General features: G+C 42.6%; 1 protein-coding gene across 1 annotated transcript in view; it reads left to right on the top strand.

The window, feature by feature from the left end:
* The first annotated feature begins 1,971 nt into the window (after nucleotides 1-1,971).
* Nucleotides 1,972-6,000, top strand: part of frem1b (Fras1 related extracellular matrix 1b) — a 112,763-nt gene continuing 108,734 nt past the window's right edge. The window contains exons 1-2 of the mRNA XM_085775261.1: nucleotides 1,972-2,108; nucleotides 5,578-5,754. The gene's annotated coding sequence lies outside the window, so the exon portion shown is untranslated. The remainder of the gene's footprint in view (nucleotides 2,109-5,577; nucleotides 5,755-6,000) is intronic.

Below are 6,000 nucleotides of genomic sequence, written 5' to 3'. Positions count from 1 at the left end.
TCAGGCCACTGCAGCCAGACAGGAAGAAACTCTCCCCAGACTTTGTTATCATGTTCATTTGTCCACATGTTCGACCGGTCGCTGTCAACACTGTCACCAACATTTACTGTGAAAATACATTTTAGCAGCTCCACATGGCAGTAGCCTAGTACAGTAAAAAAAAAAATACAGTTATACAGTAGAACAATAAACAGTATAAAAACAACTCTCCATAAATATGGAGATGTGCATTTAAAGCAGAAGTCAGCGATCCGGTGGTTTTGTCTAAATTCCTGTCAGCCGACGGAGTTAGCAGCCCCCGCACTCGTCATGGATCTATTGGTCCTCGTCCCTACGTCACCACATTCAGGCGCATCCCTTGGCTGCTCACACAGAGAGGACTGCCCCTTTATGCCGTTCTCTCTCCTCATTGGATAAAGGTTGTAGGATACAAGGAAAGTTTTCTCCTGGGCTCAGAGCAGAGCAGAGTGACTGACAGACCCGTGTTTCAGACCAAACACTCTATAGAAGTGATTGCTGTAGGAAGATACAACTATTTAAGACTTAAATTAACACAAAAATATCACTTACTTCTGCTTTAATGGGTTAAAATCACAGTTTCTTTCTGGGGGGGGGGGGGGCAGGGTTTGGTGACTCAGCTTTTTCACCACTTCTGAGTTTGCAGGCGTACTTCTTCTTTCTTTTCTTTATTAGGATCCCCATTAGCACCTGCAGCAGCATCGGCTATTCTTGCTGGGGTCCGACATACACACAAAATACACATAAACATTCACATCTACACACATGAGAAACACACAGGATATCAACAACACCGCCCTGTCATGCCCACTGGATTACCACCACGCTATGAGATAATGACGGAACGATACGAAACGGAGCCGTTTTCGAGGTAAATACAGGGTAAATACGGAGACTGCTTGCTGAAAAACTGTCCCTGAACGCAACGCGCATCAGCGGTTTTGTATGAATTTACCTCGAAAACGGCTCCGTTTCGTATCGTTCTGTCATTATCTCATAGCGTGGTGGTTGTGCAGCTCACAACTTGTCTACAAAAGCGCTGTGGAGTTTTGGGATGTTGAATTTCATGAGTTTAATGAGGGAAACCAAGAAATTCCGTTAGCCTCCGTAGCGTAGCTCTGAGCAGCCAGCTGCTGCGCTCCGCCGTACTGAAAACAGCTTACACCTACAATTAAAGGTAACGAACCTACTGCTATGACTATAGCGATTATGGCAATGGGCCAATTTGCCAAAATGTTGAACTATCCCTTTAAAGTAGACACTTTAAAGATTATGAAAGATCTCAAAGAAAACTTTCCTTGTATCCTACAACCTTTATCCAATGAGGAGAGAGAACGGCATAAAGGGGCAGTCCTCTCTGTGTGTGCAGCCAAGGGATGCGCCTGAATGTGGTGACGTAGGGACGAGGACTGTTATGGTGCGTTCAAGGCAACTCGTAACTGGTGTTTTTCCGACCTGTGAAGTGGTACCAGTTCGATCTGGTACGAGTTCACGGGTCAGAAGTTACGAGTGGCCGTTATAGTGACTTTCACAGGTAAAACAGGTCGGAGAAACACGAGTGGGTTGCCTGGAACGCTACAAAGTCGTAAGTCGTGACTTGAAGCTGTAATTTACGGTTTCAAAAGCCTGCCTGGAACGCAGCATTAGCCAAAACCACCGGATCACTTACTTCTGCTTTAATGAAACATTCTGGTGTAGCTACTCTGAGAGGAACATGAGTTAACCCTAGAGAGGAGAGACACGGGGGGCTGTAAAAATACAAGTCCTGGAAACTTCACTGCACATTTCCTGACCCCCCCCCTCTCTCTCTCTGGTTTTGGCATTAGGAGTTAAGCTCGCTCGCCCCTTGTTCTCCCTATCTCTCAGTCTTACCCTCTCTCTCTCTCTCTCTCTGTTGTTGAAGCCAGACGTGTCGGGGTGACGGGGGGGGGGGGGGCTGTGAGTGTGTGTGTGTGTGTGAGTGTGTGTGTGTGTGTCTGTGAGTGTGTCTGTGTGTGTGTGTGTGTGTGTGTGTGGCAGCATTCCTCCTCCTCTTCGTCTGCAGAAGGTGAAGAAGACGGAGACGAAGACAGAAGCTCCAACAACTGGAGGTAGGTGACAACACACACACACACAGACACACACACACAGACACACACACACGCACACACACACACACACACTCATCCACAGGCCTCAAACAAAGTTAAAAAAGAGGAGTTCTTTCCTTTACTTCTTCTCGTTTGTTCGTTTGGGTTCGTCCTAATTTCAAACACACTCACTTGTAAAATCACACACACACACACACGCACACACATGCACACACACATACATATACGCACACACACTTGTAAACACACACACACACACACACACACACACACGCTCATTCATAGAAGTGTGTCCCTTCAGTTTCAGGCTGTGGATGTGATTAGAGCAGCAGGAGTTCAGTGGAAAACTTTCTCTACACAACAACACACACAGACACACACACACACACACGCACACACACACACACACACACACACACACACACACACACACACACACACACACACACACACACACGTAAACTCACTGTAAACTTTGCAAAAACACACACACATGAGCAGGTAAATGAGAAAACAAACAGGAAATGTAACGATGGACAAACACACATGTTAAACTCACACAGACACACAATCACATGTTAAACTCATGTACACAGACACACAATCACATGTTAAACTCATGTACACAGACACACAATCACATGTTAAACTCGTGTACACAGACACACAATCACATGTTAAACTCATGTACACAGACACACAATCACATGTTACAGTTTTTTACGATTGAATAAACACAATTTTGATTGTTTTGTTTTGTTTAGCAAAACCCAACACACGAATAGCACAACCACATACCCAATTAGCAAAACACCTTAACTCCTTTGCAAAATGAACCACTCTTGTAAAAACTATACACTAACTTATCAAAACCATATTTTTTTACCATATGAAACACACACGTTGCATATGACTTAACTCTGTTTGCACCAGTTACACTCTGCTGTTGAAAACCTTAAACACTTTCGGCTAATTCTGCTTCTAAGTGCATAGAGTAGTATGGGTGAAGCACACAGTGAATTTGCAAAACATCGCTCGGATTTGCACAACTGTAAACACATTTCCAGTCTGAATGCCCTTATGACAGATGCCACGGTGAATCTGCTGAGATTTGGTTGGACTCTCAGTCCAGCCTCCCTCAGCGTCAATCCATGGTTCACAGCATGGTCCACAAGAGTTGCGCGAATTTCATTGCTTAAAGTTGGACCTCTTCTCCTTTGAGCTTCACCTACTCCTGCTTGAGGTCTTCCTCTTCCTCTTCCTCTTCCTCTTCCTCTTCCTCTTCCTCTTCCTCTTCCTTCCATTTTGGTTAAGCTTGGTGAACTCACCTGCTGCATTTTTATAGTGCTTAAACCTGATTGGTGTGTCTACAATTAATCAATCTTGTGTTTGCACACCTGATGGCAGTGTTCAATCAACTGGCTCATAGGTGTGGTCATTTGACAGTCAGTGCTTTAGAATTGCAAGGAAGTGACATCTTGATATACTTCTGTGTCTAATGCATAGACGTGTGTGTTAGTGTTTCAAATCACGGTGTGTAATGTTTTGCACAAAGTGTGAACGGACTCATTGTGCTTACAGTGGTGCAAATCTGGGGCCAAGTTTTGCTCCTTGAGTGTAAGGTTTTGATAATTGGGCAAAACTTTAGATTTTAGTGTTTATTCAATCGTAAAAAACTGTAAACTCATGTACAGACACACAATCACATGTTAAACTTGTGTACAGACACACAATCACATGTTAAACTCATGTACAGACACACAATCACATGTTAAACTCATGTACACAGACACACAATCACATGTTAAACTTGTGTACAGACACACAATCACATGTTAAACTTGTGTACAGACACACAATCACATGTTAAACTTGTGTACAGACACACAATCGCATGTTAAACTTGTGTACAGACACACAATCACATGTTAAACTTGTGTACAGACACACAATCACATGTTAAACTTGTGTACAGACACACAATCACATGTTAAACTTGTGTACAGACACACAATCACATGTTAAACTTGTGTACAGACACACAATCACATGTTAAACTCATGTACACAGACACACAATCGCATGTTAAACTCATGTACACAGACACACAATCGCATGTTAAACTCATCTGACTCACTCTGGTGCTCAGACAGAAACAAAGTGACACTGAAGCAGATGAAGCTTCGTGTTTGTGTGTCTGTTGTGTGTCTGTTTGCCCGCGCTGGCCTGCACTGATTCATAGAAGGACTGGTAGTTGTGTTGTTGCTGTTTGTGTAGCTGTTGCGGTAACGGCACAATGCTAACAGAGCAGCAGCAGCGTTGCACTGCAAAAACTCTACATCTTTCCAAGAATATTTGTCTTATTTCTTGTCAAAATGTCTCATTTCTAGTCCAAACTAATCTCTTCCCACTTAAAATAAGACTCATCACCTAAAAAATCAACTTGTTTTTAGATCAATTTTATTTGTTTTAAACTCATTTTCACTTGAAATAAGTAGAAAAATCTGCCAGTGAAAGCAGGTTTTTTGTGCTTGTAATAAGAAAGAAAAACTTGCTCCACTAACCCTCTTATTTCAAGTGAAAATTTGTTTGAAACAAGTGAAAATGATCTGAAAACAAGTTAATATTTAGATGATGAGTCTTATTTTAAGTGGAAAGAGATTAGTTTTGACTAGAAATGAGACATTTTGACAAGAAATAAGACAAATATTCTTGGTAAGATATTGAGTTTTTGCAGTGTGGTGGTTGTTGCAGCTTTAGGACCGTGTGTAGCTGCTCTGAGGTCAGTTTCAGAGGCTGCTGCTTGTTCTCTGGATAAAACATGGAAGTCTGAGGGAGAGACACCAAACACCGGGAATGTTTGGAATGAAAATCATCCACTTTACGGCTTCTTGACGTTGAGACACGGTCACCATAACGACAAGGTCTTACCAAGAATATTTGTTTTACTGTTTCTAGTCAAAATGAATCTCATTCTACTTAAAATAAGACTCATCACATTAAAAAGTAGCTTGTTTTTGACACTTTTTACTTATTCCAAGCATATTACAGTAACTTCGAAATCATCTGATAGTGATTCAAGTTTTTCTTTCTTATTACAAGCACAAAAAAACTTGCTTTCACTGGCAGATTTTTCTACTTATTTCAAGTGAAAATTAGTTTGAAACAAGTGAAAATGATCTAAAAACAAGTTCATTTTTAGGTGATGAGTCTTATTTTAAGTGGGGAGAGATTAGTTTTGACTAGAAATTAGACATTTTGACAAGAAATAAGACAAATATTCTTGGAAAGATATTGAGTTTTTGCAGTGCAAGTCCAGGTCCTGGTCTGGTCCAGGTCCTGGTCTAGGGTGTTCTCAGGGCTGCAGCGTTGGGTCATGTTTCATCCAGAGAGCCTGCTCCTCAGCTCCTCGGCTCTGAGCTGCAGTGTGTGTGTGTGTGTGTGTGTGTGTGTGTTTCCCATCCAGCAGCAGTGAGTCATTCCAGCCCGATCCGGAGCAGCAGCTGCCGGATCATTTAGCGGTTTAACGGGACGGGAAGTCCTGCCTCGGTCCGAGCCCCGGTCCCGTCCAGCCGTCCAGCCGTCCAGCCGTCCAGCGTTCACTCAGCTGCACAAAGCCAAGGACGGGAACACACAGGAAGTCCAGGTGAGGCTGGAATGAATTCCTAAAGCAGAGCTGAGACGTTTCTATTCTGTAGAGAAACTGAGACTTTCTCATGTGTCTTCAGCCTTAACTCTAACCCTAACGCTTTGAGCTGCATGTTGCACATCACAGTCTGAGCCTCAGCTCAACATTTACAGTTGTTGTAGAAAACAGAGGTTCAGTTTTATTGTTTTATTTCCTGATTTCAATCATTTCTTGACATTATTGACAGAGCTGTGATTGATTGAC

Source organism: Trachurus japonicus, chromosome 4 (genome assembly GCF_045865225.1).
Source record: "Trachurus japonicus isolate A0001 chromosome 4, Traja_1.0".
NCBI classification, from domain to species: Eukaryota; Metazoa; Chordata; class Actinopteri; order Carangiformes; family Carangidae; genus Trachurus; species Trachurus japonicus.
The sequence above is the reverse complement of the archived record's forward strand: the minus strand, read 5'-3'. Positions and strand labels throughout refer to the sequence as shown.